The following is a 22,760-nucleotide window of genomic DNA, read 5'->3' on the forward strand; positions in this document are numbered from 1 at the left end:
ACGCCATCTAATGAATATTTGGAAGTTTTATTAAGTATTCCTCATATTTTCTCGAATAATGTGCCGTTTTCGAGTAATTTGATTTTCAAAAATTAAAAAATATCTGTGAAATACGAAAAATTGGGTACTTTGACCTTTTCAAAATATCCACAGATGTGTCACAGATTTAGCTTGTTATTCTGAAGGTAATTTTGTTTTTGCAGGGGTGGCACAGCTCATTATGAAAACTCAAAATGGCTACCTATATCTTTTTATCAGGTCCGAATCGAAAAAAATGGTGTAGGAAAAAAGTGTTTCTTTTGACCTCAAGCATCTACCGTTGAAATATTTGTAGGAGTCAAAGACTCACCCTGTAAATTGACGAGTTTTCAGAAAATTGGATTTTGATTGCCCTCGTAGGATGGCCTTCTAATAATGGTTTTCAATGTATTGATAACCTGAATCAACATGAAATGATTCCAGGAAAGAATTACGTTCAGTCACACCACATCAACCTCCAAAGTTACATAGTCTACTCGACGACGGAATTAGTTGAACGCAGGTTATTCGCAATTAGGTACTAAGAATACATAAAGGCAAGATCTGAGGGCAGGTAATTTATACAGGTTGTTGAGCGAACAACAGCAAGGACTGTAGTACAATAACTAAAGATTGATCAGAACTTTTTGTTGGAAAATAATAGGCAATTCAGTCGGAGTAATTTGACAAAGAGTTATAAATGTAATGGACACTTGTGTTTTTCGATCGACTGAAAATATCATACTATGAAATCCATATTATACTTCAGCACAATTGAAAAAAAAAAGCATTTAAACGTTATTGCTATATAATGACTCAATAGCATTAAGGGTGTTATACCCGTTCTCCCGAAACGTGAATTCCGCTAGATGGCACTATATGAAAATTTCTTTAACTGAACATATTTTCGTCCCACCAAGACAATAGCTCCACCCACTTTTTTCGCTACAAGACATTTTGCCTGAGGGGACAGCAAGCGAAGGATAGTTGAGTTTATGTGTTTATTATCCCTAATAAAAGGGTCTACTAAAGATTTGGTTTATTTCGAATCACTTCCACTTATAGGAGTTTCATCGCGATGATATAACAGAGACGCGAAAAAAAATATTGTTGAAAATCGAAAAATTCTCAATCGAGCTTTGGTATGAAAGCACCTGAAACGAGCACAAAAATATGTAGACATTTCATTGCATCAGCTAATGGTGCTTCAGGATCGAGAAAGAACTGAAATATCTTGCAGTATACAAATTAACAGGCCTTGAATTAATGATTATAGCTTTGATGATAATGAATAAGTATAATTATTTAGAAACTGATGATCTGGGAACAAACAACTGTATGAAATTCGAAATATTTTATTTTGAAAATTATTGCCGTGTTTCATTTTTATCCCGTGCCCGCATTCCTCTTGGTATTCTACCATCTATTGATTCAGGAAGAATGCAATTCATATAGAACTGCTCCAGCTTTGGCAAGATGATATTTTTCCATAGTGCCTCGTCACATTCTATTCTTTCTATTTGAAAATCATCATCTGAATATAGAACGAAATCGCCAAAAATTTGTTTACAGATATTCAATTGTCTTTGCACTTGGTAAAAATTTTTATGAATTTTTTTCAGCCTAAAAATGATAGAAAATGATATTTCTTCGAAGATAACCAATTAGCTTAGAATTACCTCATTCTGCCATCCTCGATGGTGACGCAGTGCGGTTTCTTGTAGTCCCTTAGCTTTCCTTTGATTGATTGGAGACATTTGACCTCTATCAAACCATCGTCCCCAACCAATCCATAAGGAGAGGCTCCCAGGAATGGATACTCAGGGTCAATAAATTATCCGCACCGGGTTACCCCTATATTTTATTTGATGTTCTTACAGTGTTATCGCCTTACTTTGGCAAGGAGTGGTTGATTTTTTTTTCACCACTGAACCAAAGTTCGAGGATGTTAGATAGTCCTGCCTGCATTGCCTCCAAAGTGCATTGTCATGCTGCCCATGGGTTATTTCTTTTAAAACTTTGACGAGTCAGATTTTCTATTTCTGAGAATATCTGAAAATTCTGACTTCTTGGAGGACATTTCTTCCTCAGTGATGTCAGGTTGGGCAGCATCTGGTCCGTAATTGAAATCCGGGCCATTGGAGAGAGTTTTCTTTTCTCTTTCTTGAAAAGGTCAATAATTTCTCTCTTCTCCTTTCATGAATTTTCCTCCTCCTAACGAACTGTGTTCAGCCCGGAAGGACCTCTGCAAGTGTGTAGGTGCCAGGCAGGACATAGCAGCATGGGAAAGGGCTGCTCCGTAAGCCCGAACTGTCTATGAAACGGACTCCCTAAAATTCACCCTCTTACTTACAATATCAGCCGAAACTTTCGATGACTCGTAAAAATAACGAATTTTCGAATTTTATATGTTTTATATAGGTACATATCATTGAACTCTAAAAGTTCTTTTAGAATTCACATGATGGTACATAGAATGGTACATATAGGGCCTGTTCCGATATTGCTGAACAGTACTGTCAGTATTTCAGAAACGATGCCTATTGGCCCAATCGTTCGAGTTCTATTGTTATTCGATTGCGGGCCAGTACTAACAGCAATATCGGAACAGGCCCATAGTCGGACACCAAAACGTTATTTTCATGTAAAATTTATGAGGATGTTATAAATCTTGTCTGTTTTGAATTTTCTGCAAGAGTCGAGTACCACCCGTCTTTTTGTTATCATAAAATTAACCCTCATAAAAGCTGGTCGACTGTTTGGCCATAAATCTCAATGCAAGAGCAAAGTAAATTGTAATTGGCTACTCAGAAAAAGGAGGGTGGAGTTTGATGAGAGGCGGGTGAATTAATCTTATTTCCTTCAAAAATCAAGGAAAATTGAAAAAAAATTAAATTTTTTTTTTGTTATCATGAAGAAGGTCTCTTTAAGAAAATACTCTCGTTGATCATTTCGAACCATCACTTCTGCATTCGAATTTATACTCATATATAAATACCACCATTTTCAAACTGAGTTTAACAGAAAAATATTCATTTTTTTTTCAAAAACGAAACGAGAGTCTCTTTGTTCCTTCCTTCTGATTGTATATGTTGAAAATCAGATGAATTCATCGATCCGTTTTTGAATTAGGATGGAAATAAATAGCATTGTGAAGCATAGGGCGAATGGAAGTATTGTACAACCTTAAAAAGCACATCCACTTTCCCCATAGGCTTCGAACTGCATTATCCGACAAATCCAACAAAAGCCATATAAAGGGGGAAAAGCCATAGGCCCGCCTTCCCTTGTTGGAGGCTCATTCACTCCAATGATGTTGTTTTTACAGAGGCTGATTCACTCCACTTTCAAGGCCAATAAAATGGAAGTTAACGCGAAGTCAGCATTAGTTATTGATTCGATGTCTTCATTGATTCTGAGAGGGAGTGAGTTTAGCTTATTCTCAGGACGCATTAAAACATCTCCAAGCGTTCATATTTCAGTTCCCTGACCCCGTGAACTTTGAAATGTATATCTTGAACTACTCTGCTCGTAATATCGAATATTCATGAAATTTTCGATGTTCGCAAACTCTCGAATTCAGTTCCAGAAATTCCGACTGAAGGCATAGTGGAAAATCTGGATCTGGTATAAGTTTGATTTGCTAGTTTTTCTGTGGAGAAGTGGATTACTACGTGATGATTTATTTCATACCCTATTCAACGCAGGATGAGTCTTTGACTTGTACATATATTTCGACACAAGATCGTGAGATAAAAATCAACTTTTATTGCTTTAATATTTTTTCCAATTCGCCTCCATTTGGAAGATACAGGCTGTTGAAAATCCATAAAAAATGTGATTTTGTTATATCTCACAAACGATTTTATACAATTCCAATGGAATGCTTTTCGGAATATAGTTTTTCATTGATGTGATGTATCTTCTCCGGGTATGAAATTCCACCCAAATCTTTCAGCATTAGGACCATTACATACCATAAAAATACCAGAAATTCAAATAGCCCAAATCTTAAGATAGTTCAACTGTAATTGAAGAATATTCGACCACATTGGAAATTTAAAAGTATTATTAACATTTTCTAGACGTACTCGAATAATTTAATATTAAAAAATAAAAAGAAATCTGTGAATGAAATTCGTTAAAGTGGCCAAATGCAACTGCTATACCAGATTCAGTTGAAACAACCAGTTATACCGAGAGTCAGACCTTACGTACTGAACTTTCAAAATTTTACAGATACTTATTGTGTACACAGGGTGTCCCAGAATGAATTCTTTATCCTGAAACATTTCATTGAGGCGCTATTATCTATCCCTCGAAATTTGAAGAGCCAAAAATGACAAGAGCTATCCATACGATTTTCTGCATATCTATTCGTATACTTATTATTATTATTATTATTGAACTCTTTATTGCATTAAGACAAGTTTCATACATTTTTATAGAATTGTGCAAAAGGTGGACATATCGCAATGCAATTTCTTCCTGCCAACCAGAAGTAATCTATTAAAGAAACTTATATCTAAAAACAAGAATACCTGACCTAACTTAAATTAAGTTCAACCTGCTCCAAAATAGGGAGAAAGGGAGATGGAAGGGAGAAGGATAGACGTCGCCGAAGAAAGGGACCATATTAAACATGGGAATCAAGTAAGTGTGATGGGTGAAGCACTTAAATTTCTCCTGAGGAAAAACCTAAATGAAAGGTTAGTTACCTTCCGAACGATATCCGGAGGGAGGCGATTCCAGAGCCGGGGAAACAGAACTGTGAAGCTATTCGAGCAAACACTAGTCGAGTAGAGTGGTATCCTCAAGGTAAAGTTATAGAGTGCCCTTGTCTGACGGACCCCATCTCCCAGAAGACTAAGACCATCATACAGGTATTCAGGCTCGCGGGACCTCAACACCTTGAACCCCAGTAAAAGAAGATGCCAAATTCGACGTTGTTTGGTGGGTAGCAATCCCATATTTTGCCTGAATTGACTTATATGATCAAATTTCCTTAAGTTGTAGACAAATCGTACACCTGCATTTTGTAACCGCTCCAGTTTCACCAGCTGTGTGTTTGTGAGACCCATATAGGCTACGTCAGCATAATCGAGTACAGGAAGTACGAGAGAGAAGAATAATGTTTTCCTGGTTTCGAAGGGCAAGAAGTTCTTTAAAAGTCGGAGTTGATGCAAGATACAGAAGACTCTTGAACTGATAGAAGCAATCTGATTATTCCAGGATAGAGTTTCGTCCAATAAGATACCAAGGTTTCTAACCTCATTGGAGTAGGGAACAACAGCATCGTTGAGGACAATTTTATTATTTACTTTGTCGATCAAACCCAAGTTTCTTTTAGTACCGATAATGATCGACTTAGTTTTGGTAGTATTTAGAGTCAGACCTATGCTCTCAGCGACGACAGACAGTCGTAAGAGATTCCTGTTTAAATTTTCGATACTAGCCGAGAAATCTTCAACGGAAGTGTGGATATATATTTGTAGGTCATCTGCGAAAAGGTGGAATTTAATGTCCAAGGAATCAGTCAGTGAGGAGACGTAAATAGAGAATAAAAGAGGACCCAACACGCTCCCCTGCGGAACACCTGAAAACATAGTCACCCAATCAGAGGAGCTGCCACCTATCTCAACGGATATTTCGCGATCCTTCAGATAAGAGTAGAAGAAGGCTATGGTATGCTCAGCAAAACCCAGCAGACGCAGCCTGGCCAAAAGTATATCGAAGTCGAGAGAGTCGAAGGCCTTACTAAAGTCTAAGAGAACTAAAACAGTGAGTAGTTTATTATCCATGGCCACGCTGATATCATCAGTTATTTTAGTAAGGGCAGTTGTCGTGCTGCGTTTCGGCGAAACCCCGACTGGTAGCAATTATGAAGATTATTTTTATTCAAATAGTTAAGAATTTGACCTTTAATGATCTTTTCAAAAATTTTAGATAGAGTAGGAAGTATGGAAATGGGTCTAAAGTCCCATGGACTCGTGGGATTTTGGCACTTAGGTATGGGAATGATTTCCACCAAAGTGGTGTGGTAGAAATAATTATTTGAAAAAAGACATTTCTAAAGGAAATGGATTTTTTTCGTTATTTTCGAAATTCTAGAGCTCCATCTAAAAGTATTTTAGGATTATGCACTTATTCTGAGACAGTCTGTATATGTGAATTTGTGCACACAGGTGTTCCCACAACTAGTCAGCTTTGATTCAGTGAAGGACATATTCTGTTAACTTAAAAACTAAAAATATTTCAGGTATGAAATATGTTTTGGAGATACAGGGTGATTAAATCTGTGAAGTGATTTGAAAAAACATAGTATTATCTCATAAAATGAGGAAAAATTGGAAGTTTTTGGGATTTCATCGAAAGCTTCAAAAAATATAAGGATATATTATAAATTATTTTGGAATACGAAATTTCCGAGAATAGAAAATATATCAGAAATTGAAAAACATCATCTTGCGAAGACAAAACTTTTTATCGAGGAATGAAATTTCTATCTACAGTAGTAGTATTGAGCATCGAATTTGTCAGCAGCCTGTATATGATAAAACAATGTAGACAAACAAATTTTAAATAAAACGTAGTAGGCGGAATTGCAAAATGGTGTATGCGCCAGTACCTTCCTTTTTCTTCTTTAAAAACTACCAAATAAAACAGGGACTTGAAATAAACAGGGTAGGTTTTGTTCAATGTTTATTTATCAATATTTTTTCAAAATACCAATTGAATTGAAACTCATGAATAGATAGCTCTAAAATACCAAAAATTCCGCAAAATTCTGAGGATTATAACAATGCAAAATTCAAAAAAATTCTCAGATCCATTAGAGTTAAAATGTAATTATTTCATCAACCTTCATCATATTATAATTATGAAAGTGAGGAGTTGAGGTACATATTACGTTATAATAACAATATTAGGGTTGATGTGAATGATATTATTATATTAGTGTGATGAATCTGACTTATCAGTTGTTTTTTCAGAACTTTTATATGGCCACGTGCTAAGAACGAGTTCACACAACTGAGCCAAAGTATGATTTCCAACACCTATTCAGTATCCATTTGAAAGAACGAACTTGAATGGTAAAATTAGAACGGACGTCGTCATTCTGAAACACAAATTACGTAGGGGTAAAATGACACTTTCAAACGAATTTCCGGCTTATTTAACGTCGGATCCAATCAAACCACCCCAAATCCTTGGCCCAAATTCATCAGCGATGTATGAATTGGGAAACAAGGAAATTGTCCGCCTGTCCAACTAAGGAAATTAAAACGTGTTGATGAAAAACGATGTGGAGACAACGCGTCACAAAGGAGATGCAGCGAAGGATGAATTGCACTTCCACGCTCCATGTAGATTGCTTCCTTGCGTGCTGAGGTTTTTTAATATTGTATGATATGGTTTCCTATATACATATTACATGAAGGGATGCCCAAGGAATTGAGTCATAATTATAGAAAGGCGAGAAAAACTATATCGAACTTCTGTTATTGAAACAAGAAAAATGGACGTTCGTTTGCTTTTTTCAGGGTCGCACAGTTTCTGCTAGTCTAGCACAGGGAGTTTCCAAAAACAGACCACTGTTCCTTTCTCAAGGCTAAAAAGAAGGTTCACAAAAACATATAACACTGAATACTATACCTCATAGTAATATTAATAAAATATACATTTAAAATAGTTAGCTGAAGTGAAGAATAAATAAAAGGCCCAACGTATGACGGTCAATGAAATAAAAGCGGTGGTCCTCCCAACGCTTCTTTACGGAAGCGAAAGCTGGACACCCTACATGAGACATATTAAACAGCTTGAACAAATGCAACAACGTCATCTGAGACAAATAATGCACATCAGGTCTAACAAAGTTTCAAATGCAGAAGTCTTGCAGCGCGCGAGTTGTACAACAATTGAGACTCAAGTAACAAGAGCCGGAAGCAGATGGCGCGGCCACATTCTGAGGATGCAAGACACAAGACTCACCAAAAAGGCTCTGTATGGTGAATTCACAGAGAGAGCTTGGAAACCAGGTGGCCAGTATAAGCTGTTTAAGGATATACTGCATCAATCCCTAAAACAACTAGCGTTAGACAGGTCACAGTGGAGGTCTTTGGTCCACAGTTATAATGGAGACTCGAGAAGGATACAGCCCTAGGAAATTAGTGTTTGATAGCACCGATTTTTTTTTCAATATTTTTGTAGGTTTATTCTCGGTAACGGGATACAGCAATGAATGAACAATAAAATAAAAACAATGGAACAACAATTCGAGAACATAAAAATGATAGCAAAAAAATTAGAATCTAAAAACAAAACTGCCCTCACACAACACACACATACAAAGAAGGATATAGATTTGATTTTGAAGATGTAACTATCCTAGAGAAGGATCTATTTCAGTAATCATTTTCAATTTTTTTTTCAACTTTGTCATTTTGAAAGTTTTGTATAGGTGATTTTTGGTGAAATGCTTCATTTTGAACAGTTCTACCTTCTGTTGAAAAAAAAGCTTCACCTTCAAATACACCCTGCATGTATACCTACGCCTATACGATTCTCAATCGATTTTTTTTCAATTACCCAGTTCAGGTATGATAGCCCACGTTGCCTACGCCTCTGAATACCTATACTTCATTCACTATTATTTTAGAAGTCGGTTGGCCAGGGAAATTTGACACATTTCACTCTATATAGTACGAAAATGTGGGGATATGACGCTTGTCAAAGCATTTTTGGGTTTTAAATCAACGTTATGTTGCCCGTTCTACGTGAAAGTTTCTGTTCTTACGTACTTTATCACAATATCGAATCTCTTCGGAAAATATGTGACGAACATAATTGAAGTTTATACAAACTGATTGAAGGCATACCAAATCCAGTTATTTGCATGGAAAATACAAGAGATCAGTATAATATCATAATATGCACTAGCTTGAGAAGAGTTAATGTTCGTTATCTTCTTTGGCTAAAGTTAAAATACGTTACATCAGTTGTAGATTTCAAAAATATTAACACGAAGATGAAATGTATATGTTGCAGTGGTTGGGAATGGGTATCTCCCGAAGGAATTGTTAACAGATAATTACAAGAATGTTAAATTCTTCAACAAAAATCATCTTGTATCGATATAAGTAAAAAGAATTAACGGAAGTTTCTATCAAGATGAACTTCACCTTTGAACAAAAATTTCACATGAATAAACAATTAGCAGGACATCTGGCGCTTATTTGTGGCTGTTCATCTCAATGCATTGAGATAATAATAATAATTAGGTATTTATTGGTACCTTAAGACATTTAATCATCATAATATCGCATTAATTCACTCAAACATAAAATTCTCAAATGCCTCCACTTTTTTGGATCTCCCAATAGAAGGAAATTCTTTGTCATCCTCTTCATTCACAATCTTTCTGATTGTGGAAATATTCAGCTGAAATATAAGTCGTTTAGGTTCAGATGAAAAATTATATAAATTCTACATTGAATATGTTCGCTACCGTCTGACGTATTGTGGATTTTAGAATATCAGGGTATAACTATTTGTATGAGCGGACCTGAATTCTAAATAGCACTATCTGAAACCCTGTCCCTTTTTCAATCACTTTCGGCATTTTCGTAATATTAATTGATATAAGTTGTGGCAAAGGCGTTATGACATTAACGACATTTTATGTGTGCCAACCTTACTCCGTTCTAGTTACAAAAACTTGAGGAAATTTCATGGCCAACCGACTGCTAAAATAAATGTGAATGCAGCATACACCTAAAAGATTCACCCTAGTTGCCTAGTTTGATCGAAGCTGTCCTGTACCTCGCGAATTCTTCATGACGGAGATTTTCCTCCGTTTCATAGTTTTATCTCTTCATCATAAAATTTAACGAATGTGTTTTCCAAAGCACAAAATCGTGTCACATCATTCACTATGCAAACAACGACGCGTTTATTTTGGCTCGAAAATATCGATATAAACTGCCTCAGTATCAGCGCACAAATTCAACATTCACTTCCGTTTTTCTTTCGTATCGGTAGGTAACACGTGCGACCGTTTATTTTTCGAAAGGTTGGAGCTTTCGATTATAGTACGAGTTCATCACGCCGCATGTTTCATTTCGATTCCCAACGGATTTGCCGTACCACTGAAAAAAAAAACGGGGACTGTCATACTGCGAGTATGAACGTTGAAGCATTTATCATGATTCACGTAGAGCGTAACTGTTTTTTCGAGCAACAAGTGCTCTAATGAGAGCTTGAGCATTGCGTAGCTTCATAGGTGAAAAAAAATGACACGTTATTTTCCAGTCTAAGTTATAGCGGGACAAAAAATTAGCATAGGCTGTGAGATGTTGAAAAACGAAATGTGACTTCCTGATATTTCAATTAATGCTTGTTTTTCATATATGGAGAAAATTATGTAGATAAGGGGTATTTATAAATGATTTTAACATTGCAGTTGGCATCCAATTAGTCCGAGCTTCTTCTTCGAACGAAATTATATGGAATTTCGACATTGACGCCCGATGCGATGTTACAATAATTTGCAAAGACTTTGTAGGTACTACACTTGAATTTAAAAAGAGTATTATTCAGTTGGTGGAAGTCGAGAAATATCTTGCCAGAGGAATACCGTTGAGCAGCAGTTGCAGTTTTCCAATACCTTGAAATGTCTACAATTTACTAGCATTGGTTAAACTATAATCTATAATATAATGCCATAATATATGCCATTGAAATGGGAAAATAGCTTGCATGCAAGTAAATTTTGCGTGCCAGTAGCCACCGAAAAGGAATAAAGTTGAAATGCACGAAAACTTATTTGTGGCATTTCAGTAGATACAGAATGAAGAGAATTGTAAATTTTTCAATAATGAATGAAATGAGAGTTCCTTTTATTATTATTATTATCTATTATTATCTCTCTGATCCTACACCAAACTAATCATGTTGAAGTAAATTTTTTTGGATCACCACTTTCTTCACCAACCTTCTTCCTATTATTGCTTTTGTAGCAATCCTATTACCCTGCTCCAAAAATTAGAGGACTGCGTGGAAGGCACAATCTAGTGAGTGAAATCATAGTTCCCAATGAGACTCAGTTCAGATGGATGCCACCCGCCGATACGAATAACAAGTGTTACGATCTGAATTGAGGTAGCCAATTTGCCATCGTCAGGACAACTAAATAGAAAAACTACCGGAGAAAAGCAGATGTTGACCATGGTTTCGGTCTCATTTGACCTCGTCAGAGCAACACAGCTCCTCCGATGGAAAACGCTTTGAATGGACGGACCCTAATAGGGAATACTCCTTCGGACGAAAATGATGTATTTTTTATGAAATATCTTTAAAACGTCACAGTTTGAAATAACCATTTCAACCGTCCCCAAAAAAAAAATATTTTAGGTAGGTAAAAATTAAAAATAAAAATTGGTATTTAAAATTTAAAGCGTTTCGTTGCACAAGTTGGCAACATCCACTGAAATAAGCGTTCATAATAAAGGACAACAAATACACTGTCTTGATGAGATAGACAAAGATGGATGTCTATGAAGTCTGCGACGAACGAAGAAGGTCGTAAAATTTTATGGGATTTTTATGGCTGGTTGCTGTTGAGGATCGATAGTGAGTACGCGCCTTAGGATGGCTGTAAATCAACAGCTGTTACTTTATAAATGAGCCATTGTTCCTTTTATTTTCCAGTAGGCGCTGTTGCCAAAGCGTAAACTAGAAACGAAGCGATTTAAATTTTAAAACCTCATATTTGGAGAATGATTTTGAATATTTTCCGCGGTGCATTTGATAAATTCATGAATGAAATTCATAATTATTCAGTTTAAACTTGCGTATGCTGTGATAACCCACATTGAAGAGAATTCCCCATTGAATACTAGTAGTAGCTTGGTGTATTCCATCGTTTTCCATGGGAGAAAAAGTTGTGTTGCTCTAACGAGGTCAAATGAGACCGCAACCAGGGTCAGCATCTACTCTCCTTCGGTGGAACGTTCTCACTTTCGTTGTCGATGAGAAATTGGCTAGTTGGAAACAGATTGCAACACTTGTTGATATTCATATCAGCGGGTGGTATGCATCTGAATTAATTCTTATTCTCAGCTATTATTCAAAAAGGCGGTTACAGTTCTTTGCGACCTTGAGGTCTATAGTGCTCCCCATCAGAGCTGTCTTCTGCGCCATCTACAGCTCGCCCTCAAGCTTAAGAGCTCCGATGGGAAGGGAAGGAGTAACTTTTTCCTTCAGACATTGAACAACTTTTGGGATCTTACAGTTTTAAAATTCAGAAGGAATTTTTTGGGTATCCAAGGATCCATTCCTGGAAGATTTCACCAGAGATTCTCTTTCGATTTCCTCCTTCTCCGAAAACTCTTTCTCATATTGGTGTATTCTCCTATATTAGAGAAAGGATCTGGTCCAGGAGAGTGGCGTCTGTATTTCCTTTCTGGCTAGTGTGTTGGCCTCTCCCTTTATTTTGATTCCTGGAGCCAGACTAGAAAGATCTTGTTCTTGCTTACTTCGTTGAATTCTCCTCCCACTCCCACATCAACTTTGAGTAGATGACATAGGAGTTAAATGCTTCGATAGCAGCTTCAAAATCGGAATGGATCACTATGTCACATCTTTGATAATTTCTTTCCAGGTTCAGGTCTATAGATCTTTCGATTGCGAGTATTTTTATCTGAAAGATACTAAAACAGGAGGCTACAAAAAGACAAAAAAAATGAAGGTGCCAACAGACTTATAATTTCTTAGGGCTAATTGCGACTGTGTGTCCTCCTGTGACTGAAGAGACCCAACCGTGACCTACAGATCCTTCCAGACTCCGAGCATGGATAGTCACCAACCAGATCTGGCCGCCGCTGTATCCTTCTCGAGTCTCCATTATAACTGTGTACCAAAGACCTCCACTGTGACCTGTCTAACGCTAGTAGTTCCCAGTTATGATTGGCATTAACTGATTTTAGGGATTGATGTAGTACATCCTCAAACCGCTTGTACTGACCTCCTGGTTTCCGGGCTCCCTCAGTGAATTCGCCATTCAGAGCTATTTTGGGGAGTCTTGTGGCTTGCATCCTCAGAATGTGGCCGCTCCATCTGAGTCGGGCCCTCGTTATTTCGAGTCTCAATTGTTATACAACTCGCGCGTTGCAATACTTCTGCATTAGAAACTTTGTGGAACCATCTGATGTGCATTATCTGTCTTAGATTCGTTATTGCATTTGTTCAAGCTGTTTAATATGTCACCTGTAGGGCGTCCAGCTTTCGCTTCCGTAAAGAAGCGTTGGGAGGACGACTGCTTTGTAAACAGCTGTCTTGGTCTTCAGATCGAGGTCGTGATTTTGAAACACTCTGTCCTTTAGCTTCCAGAATGCCCGTGATGCCGAATTGATACGGTTGTGTATTTCCGTGTCTAGGTTAGCCCTAGTAGTACCATCTGGGTACCATTTCATAGTAGGTATTTGCTTTCTTTTTAATGTATTATCATGATGTGTGTGCTGATGCGATGTACTCTCATTACCTGTACCTTCTCTAGATATTCTTAGGATGGCGTCATGGGCTACCCTATCGATCACTAGATGTGTAGGGCGAGGTAGAGGGAAGAGATCTGTAATGATCTCGAGTGTCTATGTTGTGCAAATTCTCATTACAAGCTAGGGAGGAGAATTCTGATTTCAAACTGAGAATTTCTGACTTCAAGCTCGATTTTGAAATCAAACTTTCAACTCGAAAATTCTGAGTTTGATGTCGAAAAATGAAATTCCTAGGTTGAAGTCGGAATTTACAAGTTTATAGAAGAAATTCCTTAGTTTGAAGTCTGACAAATCAAATTTGGAGTCGGAAAATTCGAGATAGAAATTTGGTGGCCCTATAGAGCTTTCGTATAATGTAGTTCAAAACAACCACAGCTGATGATATCGTTAGTATTAAGTAATGATGATTTATGATTGATTAATTAACAAGAAACAAAGTTACAATTCTTACTTGGAGTGAAAATGCTAAAACATCCTCATTTCAAGGAATTTTTTTAGTAGTTCATCCTTATCTTTGCCTAAGGTAACGTTTAACATGAATTAATCCTTATTTGACTACAAACATATTACGGATTATGTCGTTAGTCCTCGACAATTCACGCTTCCACGGACGTCATTTAACGTTTCAAGGTGACTAACAGTAACAATAGCCGCTCATAATACCTGCTCGTGTTCTTCGGCTTACATATCAGGCCCATTGTAGGGTTGTTTGCAATATGTGCCTAATTTGATTAGCATTGTTAAGGATGGGGGCAGAAGATGTTATTTCATATAACAACAGATTGTTTGCATTTGCAGATGGATACAGACGTTCGCAGTGAAAGTTGATGGAAGTTGAGTTGAATTTATTTCACTTTACTTCAGATTCTAATCACCTGATAGTACTACAAGGAGGATTTCTTTTTATGTATTGAGAATAGAAAGAACAAACAAATCGATCATATCAGAAATAGATTTTTTTCAGAATATTCAATTTTTAGGCCCTCCAACCACTTTCAAAGTTTTTTTTCCAGTCAGGAGATGATTGCTCCGAAACATGCTCACAGAAATACCATCGATATAAGCAAAAACCAGGCCAAAAAATATCCTCCTGCTATAAGGTACCTTATTAATTTGGTTTATATTCAAAGAGTAAGTTTCACAAATACAGCATCTAGTGCCCTGAACTGAGCAAAGATTGAACTTTTCATCATCCCACCCCGATGTCGGAATATTATAATTAGATGATAACTTTGGGTTTTTGAAAACTTCTGGCGGGCACGGCGACGATACTATTGTTATTGTCGTCATTGATAAACGAAGAGTTTTGTTTCCTGCCCGTTAAGTGTCGCTCGCAACTGGGTCAAAAACGCCTGACGAACCGTAGTCAGTCAAGCCGTAAATTGGGTTGACTAGGAGAGTTTGCCTCTGATGACTGGGTGTCCTAAAATGAGTTGCTGAATTGCAGAGGGTGGATTTGCACTCAAGTAGGGATTCTTGTCCACCTTACAAACCACCAAATTATCAAGAAGGTGACTAGCGCGGTCGAAGGCTATTATTTCCTCATGAAAATCAGAAGCAAATCTGATAAGGCTGGCGCTCTTCTTTTTTCAAACATATTGGAAGTTTGTTCAGGGGTGAAAATTGACGTGAAAATATCGACGAGATATGGAAATAAATAAATTTTCGAAAGTGACATCTAACCAATTTCCAAGATGAATGGAATAAAAGGGATTTTTTCTCTAGGATCAGTTTGTTCATTGGAAGATTTATGACGAATATAATGGATTTTCAATGCGAATGATATCGAACGATTTCATTCCCAAAAAAGTTTAACTGACCCCCTTGTACAGGGTGGGCAAAATTGGTGATACCTGAATTACATCTTTTTCAACCCAACGAGATAGAGGAAAATGCATGTAACATTACGGTCGTCTTTTTTCGAGAAACTAATAATGCCATCAACTGCATTACTCTATCTTCTTTTGTTTTCGAATTATAGGTCAAAATTAAAATTTCAACTTTGGTCATTATCTCCGTTTCTGTTTGAGCTAGGATGTTGAAATGAAAACATTATACAGACACTTTTTTGATAGCATTCCAGTGGCGTACTATGACTTTTTGAAACAGGTTTATTTGCTGAGCCATAACATAAAGATGTATTTTTCTTATGAAAACAGTAGATTAAGATGACTTAGAAAGACTGAGGGCGATGTATGATATATTTCTGGAACGGTAAAAAAATGGCAATTCTTTTGAGTAATTTTAAGCTACTGTTAAACACACCTTTATGTTATAGTTCAGAAAATAAACCTGTAGGAGAGAATCATAGTACGCCACTGGATTGCTATCAAAAGAGTGTTTATATAATGTCTTCATTTCAACATCCTAGCACAAACAGAAACGGAGATAATGACCAAAGTCGAAATCGCCCAAATTTAAATTTTGGTTTATAACTCAAAAACAAAAGAAGATAGAGGAATGCAGTTGATGGCATTATTAGTTGCTCAAAAAAAGAAGACATGAATGGTACATTCATTTTCCTCTATCTCGTTGGGTTAAAAAGTTGTAGTTCAGGTATCACCAATTTTGCCAAACGTGTACATACATTTATAATTGAATATAATAGAGTTTTTCGCGAATCACAATATAAACTCAGTACAACTGTTGAGTCCGATATTAAATATCAACTGTGCACAATTCGTACAGACTAATTTTATTCTCTTAATGTACCACAAAGAGTACCCTTAAATTTTATCAGCACAACCTACTCAAAAAATACAACCACAGAAAAATTTCATGAACATAAGATGGTGATGAATGGACAATCAGAAAAAAAAGAAAACTCTAATGACACGAGTACAATCTGTATCGTATAGCCATGTACATTTCGAATTCTATAGAACTTAATCGTTACATATTCTACATTGGAATTTTTTTTGTCAAATCCGAGCATTTTGTAATTAGATACATATTTTTTTAACAGTTACTTATTATCCTGTGCACCATAATTTTGTCATAATTCATTACCCATTCTTTTAGTGCTGTTTTGAAGGAAATTTTATCCTTTTAGTCTCTAATTCTTGGGACACTAAATCAAATATTCTGGGGGCAATGTACCTGCAGCCTATTTTCTTGATTGGTCTTGGACGTTCAAAAGCACGTGCCATTGCTCTTGTTTGGTGTTGATGCTGTTTTTTTTTGACACTTATTTTTACCTCAACAACATTCAAAATGATTCTGTGTGCAAAGAGTTGCCTGACATCGGGTACTCCGGCCAACTTATAAAGTGCCTTGGTGGGGAAGGATATCTTCTTTTTATATTTTTGAATGACATCCAATCTTTTTTTAGGGCAGTCTAGTACACCATCCCAACCAATTATTCCATATGACCGTACCAGAGCGATGTTAAGATGTTTCAAGCTGTCAATTGTTTTCCTCATAAATCTGAATTTATATAAAATTCCCCTCAACTTTTTTTGTAAAAATATATCATGTGAACATCATCATGGATCAATATGCCAAGGAACTTGAGGATGTTTTCGGAATCGCTAACTCATCGTCCAAGTGCATGTCACCAATATCTTCTGCCACTGCTTTACTCGATTTGAACGGTATGTATTTTGTTTTGGCTTGATTGAGAGTAAGTTTATTCAGTTGTAACCATTTTGCTATTCGACCAAAGTCTCGAATCACTACCCTCTTCAAGTCTGACCATGGTGATTTGAAACTTTTAAACTAATTCGAAACTAAATGGTTTCGGAGAATAGTCTTTCATTCGGATGAAAATGTAGAGGTTTTGAGAACAAATTTCGATCCTCATCATTATTTGAATCCATTTTTCTAGAAAAACTTTTTCTCTGGTTCTCCGGTTAGTTTAATTTCCTGATATACTTTATAGCGAGCTTTATGGAAAGATCAACGTAGTATCTCATTTCAAATGCTATTTGACTACGTTACTTTACGGGATCCCCGGAAGGAGATTTATGAATTTTTTCAAGCTCACTCCGACAAAAGTAATCCGAAATGAAATGCACCAGAATCTGCATCTCAGCAAGAGAAAACCGTATTGGAGCTTGAAACGCGGTAGATGATTTAATCACCCTAATAGCACGAACTTCGATATGACTCTTTGAAAAGCTTGTTCGATAAGTAACTGCTGCAATCCATTATTGGTTTTCCGCCCGACTTTTTAATGTTCCTTGCTCATGCCGAGTGCTTGGCTAAATTGACTGGGAAAATACGTATGACGAAGTGGTTGTGAATCGTTTCCATTTGGGACGCAATAAATAATGCAACTGCTTTTATTTTACGAACCTACACTTCCGGTAAGGGAAATTCGACTTTTTCCAATTTAGAAGGGAAGTTGAACTTGATATGGTGAGGGGTGGACCGGCAACAGCTTAAGATACAATGAAGTATAATTTGTGTGTTATAGCGCTTTTCATATTCATTATGATATAACAACTTTTCTAATTTGTCCATGGATTTTATGGTATACATGACACTTTTGGAGACACTGTCCCAACAATTTAGAAGAGTTGGTATTTTTGAACGCGCATGCTTGGAACTCCTCGCTGCTCACGATTCACGAAACTATTTCTGTATCATTATTAGTACTTTTTTTTCGGGAGAAAACGTTGGCATGAGAAAACTGTCAGAGCAATGAAGGCGATGAAATTAAATGGTAAAAAGTATGATTTTAATATGTATTTTATACTAATTTTTCACCCGGTAAAAAAAAACTCTTCACCTTATTGGTAACCTGAATGAAAATGCTTTATTTCAAGTTTTGGGCAAAGGTACATTCTTGAATCCGTGTACGAGGATGTATTGATATCTAGTTATCCTAGACCAGTTCCATGCATAAAAAAATATTGCGTTACATTGCAACGAACAATAACTCATTAGAAGTGTCAGTGTGAAGTTTTAGGTGAAAAAAGGAAACCAAAGTTACGCAATAAATAAAAAGAAAGAAGATGTCCACCGAAATTGTGAAAATTGAAAAATTGGAGTATCGAGCCATCATCAAGTATTTAAAAGGGTGAACGAGGCAGATTTACGAAGATATGCTTGATACCCTTGGTGACCTATGTCCTTCGTATGCGACCGTGAAAAATTGGACTGCAAGCTTCAAAAGAGGTAAATTTTCCATTGAAGATGATGACCGATCGTGAAGGCCAGTTTCTGTGTCAGTCCCCGAAAAATATCGATGCAGTTCATGACATGATTTTATCAGACCGTCGAATTGGGTTAAAACGGATATCTGAAGCACTAAATATTTTATACTGCAAAATGGATCCCCCAAATGTTTGAATGTTGACCAAAAGCGTGCAAGGGTAGAAGCATCAAGTTCGATCTGTGCTAGATTTGAAAACGAAACCGAATTGTTACTATGGATGAGACTTGGGAACATTTTTACGATCCAGAAACAAAGCAACAATCGATGGAATGGCGACACTCTGGTTCTCCAAGACCTAAGAAGTTTCGTGTTCAAAAATCTGCTGGAAAAGTTCTTGCTTCAGTTTTTGGGATTGCCATAGAGCAATCATGATTGATTTTTTGGATAAGGGTAGAACAATGACCGAAGACTATTCGACATTACTGACCACTGTACGGGAAAAAATTAAAGAGAAAAGATGCGATAAGCTATCCAAAGGCGTTTTGTTTTTGCGGGACAACGCCTCTGCACACAAATCTCATATTGCCATGCAAAAAATTAGTGATTTTCTTTCAACGACGAGAACATGTTGAGTAATAAAATATTTTGACATTGAAATTTTGTTTGGTTCTTAGTAAGCTAAGAATTTTTCAATATATTCTCGTACTTCTTTACTTTTTTGTGTATAGCGAAAGCAAGCAAATCGTATTACCGTTATGAGCGGATATTTACACTTTATTCTAACGTAAAATATCTAGGTACTAATAAGATGTATGATTTCAAGATTTTTGACAAAAATATTGATCATTACATTTGTAAGGGTAGGGAGGTCTAAATGAGGAAAGTATATATAGTAGAGTTATAAGCATAAAAATATAATGAATGAAAAGAGATTCTTACCATAATCATCAAAATAATATCATAACACTTGCTTCCTTCAGAGAGATGAGTTCTGGTCTGAAAATAGAAAACAGTTTTAGTATTTAAGATAGAAAGACAACGAACATGAACGAATTATATACATACATATAGCCGATACAATTTCACAAAAACAATCGGTTAGCCATGGAGTATTTTTTAATATCTCGGTACCCATGCCAAATCAGACAAAATGTAAAAAGAGTGAAAATTTGGTTCGTAAAGAGTCATAAGGTTGGTTCCAATAAATTTGCATTAACCCTGTTAGCGTGATGAGAGCAACCCCTAAAACCTTAAATGGAATGCGGGGTTGAGTGACACCTATAGTTTTGAAGGTAACTAGACTTTTCAAAAATGCTGGCAAGCGGTTTTGAGTAATATCCAGTAAACAGAGCACTACTGACACTACTAACATCTGTTACTGTATAGTAGTCAGTAGTGCTCTGTTTACTGGATAACAGAGCACTACTGACACTACTAACATCTGTTACTGTATAGTAGTCAGTAGTGCTCTGTTTACTGGATAGTAGATTGAATAAGAGTCCATCAATTCCAAACGTTCTCCATCGGAGGAGAAGCTATGATGCTCTGAATAGGTCAAAGGAGACCGAAACCATGGTCAGCATCTGCTTTTCTTTGGCTAGTTCAGTTCAGATCGTAACACTTGTTGATATTCATATCAGCGGGTGGTATGCATCCGTTTAGGCGTGATCATTCTTGGTTACAGAAAATGTCCATTTTTATGTGCACTCCAAACCTACCAGGAGAAATGGATTGGTAAATGTGGATCGATTGTGAATGATCACTACGCTACCCAGACTTGAAACCTTCAGATATTTTCCTCTGGAAACAATCGAAGTCGGGTGTGTATGAAACATAGCCCCGAGCTGATGAAGAATTAAAAATACGCACAGAATGCAAAGAAATTCAAGTTTAAAAAATTTTTTTGTACCTGACTCTTGACTCTCAGCAGCCACACACGGAGAATGTAATTGCCAGACTCAGATCGGTGATCTATAGTTTGAGGATATTGAGAACTGACTCTTCAAAATCCCTTTAGGAAGGCTGTTTACTACGCAAATTTTCAGTCCATCCTGTGATACGGATTGATTTACTGGGGTGGTAGTATGCATGCGGAATCGGTTTTTAAATTGCAAAAATGGCGGTTCGGACAGTATTTGGATTAGCTTATAAAAAATCCTGTGGAGGCTTCTCCGGGAAGAATGGAAGTTCATATTCTCACCTCTCTTTAGTCAGAAGTAACATATTGATTACTTATGACATGTATCCTCATTCTGTTGGAATCGAATGTTGTTAGCTGATGAATTTTTGAAAATTCATTTTAGAACTCGTAATTTACAGAAACGGCAGCTCTTTCCTGATATCATCGATGATAATAAGGACTGATGATGCCTCCACCGTGTGGAGCAATTCTTGATGGAGGATTTGAAGCAAGGAAAGTATTATAATTATTTAGAAGACGAACCATAACTGCACGAGTTGCCTGCTCATTAGGCAGGATTACAAGACCATAAAATGGACGAAGAGCTCTTTGAACTCTGCGAACAGAATGATCACTATTTGGAAACGTTTTGGAGTTTCCCAGCTGTCTAAGCACAGATATTCCCACGCAGCTGGTATCTCCGTTTATAAATCCCATGGCAACATCAATTCCTAAATAATCTGATTCATTTATCCTACGGAATAACCGGGAAAATAACTAAATAAAACATCTACCTATAATATTGAAATACATTGTGCAATTACGTGCCTGGATTTCTGTTCGGGAGAATGATTTCCCTTCAGTATTGAATTGAGCGACACGGCACTTATGTCAGATCTGAACTACAAATGGAAATATTAGATCATTTATAGGATTCGAACAATCTTACAACTCTCGAAAATATTCTCGACAGTATCTGTTGTTTTTCGCAGTTTTAGAAGGTTATTTTATACAGAACTTCTGGTACTAGAGCTTAAATCTTTTAATTGTCCAATTATTCATAACAAGAGGTATTGTTATAATTACGTTACTGAGAAACAGATAAGATTTACCATTGCTTTATCGTTGTTGAGGAAAACTTAGTTGTTTTCCTACTCTGTCTCTCATATCCCGATTGTATCCATATTCCATTCCCTTTTATTTTAGCACTCGGTTGGCCATGAAATAATTTTCTCAAGTGTTTGTAACTCGAACGGAGTGAGGTTAGCAATCATGAAATGTCGTTAATGTCATAACGCCGTTGCCACAACTAATATAAAAATATTACAAAAATGCCGAGACTGATTGGAATAGAGAGATGACAGGGTTTCAAGAAGTGCTATTCAGAATTCAGGTGAGCTTATTCAACTAATAGGTAACCTTGATATTCTAATATCTACAATACAGGGTGGCCATTTGAAAACGAAACAGACGAGATTACAGACGAAATAAATTTTTTCGATAGAAATGCTCGGACAGGTCGATTTCTGTTTCGAGGGGGACAACTTAAGATGTAGGTTACGGACGCATAGCGCTTCAAGCCTTGCTACTACAACCCTCACCCCCAATTTTTGAATAGGGAAGATGGGGTGAGTGATACCTCATTTGAAAGGTATTTTTATACTGATTTCAGCACAGTAATTGTTTTTTCATTTTATGCATTAGTTCTCGAAATATTCTTAACTAAGTATTTGAAAATGAAGTGGTATTTTCATGGCACTTGTAGTGTTTTTTTGTGAAAAATCGACATTTTGAGCTTCAAAACAACCATGACAAGTTTACATTCATCCGCCTGAAGATACCTATTGTGATATCGAAACACGAGTCGTGGTTCAAAAATTCATTTTTGTGAAAATCGTATTTTTTTGCCAGTTGAATCATTATACTATTTTTTTTTATGATAGCTCACTTTCATACTTTTTATGAATACTCTTTTTGGATGGTAGAACTTGAGAAGTTGGTGTGCTTAATGATTGAGCAGAGGTCTCGGCAGGGGTATAATCGGCTTTAGAATCAAGTTGTTCATGGAAATAATTGATGCCATCGAAAACGAAGCTTATGAGAAATTTCGAACTATTTCGTTTGAACGACAATCATTAATTTCATCAATAGAAAACCTCGATATCACTTTGTTCGTATTATATGGCCT

At 36.5% G+C, this 22,760-nt stretch overlaps 1 protein-coding gene across 7 annotated transcripts in view; it reads right to left on the reverse strand.

Moving 5' to 3' along the window:
• The window catches only part of LOC123310231 (leucine-rich repeats and immunoglobulin-like domains protein 1), a 199,105-nt gene that overhangs the window by 47,563 nt on the left and 128,782 nt on the right, over window positions 1–22,760 (reverse strand). For 5 of the 7 annotated variants that reach the window (XM_044893685.1, XM_044893681.1, XM_044893683.1 and 2 more), the window contains exon 4: window positions 19,612–19,668. The exons of the other annotated variants lie outside the window; for them this stretch is intronic. The gene's annotated coding sequence lies outside the window, so the exon portion shown is untranslated. The remainder of the gene's footprint in view (window positions 1–19,611; window positions 19,669–22,760) is intronic. 7 annotated transcript variants of the gene reach the window in all.

The sequence above is a fragment of the Coccinella septempunctata genome, chromosome 3 (genome assembly GCF_907165205.1).
Source record: "Coccinella septempunctata chromosome 3, icCocSept1.1, whole genome shotgun sequence".
NCBI classification, from domain to species: domain Eukaryota; kingdom Metazoa; phylum Arthropoda; class Insecta; order Coleoptera; family Coccinellidae; genus Coccinella; species Coccinella septempunctata.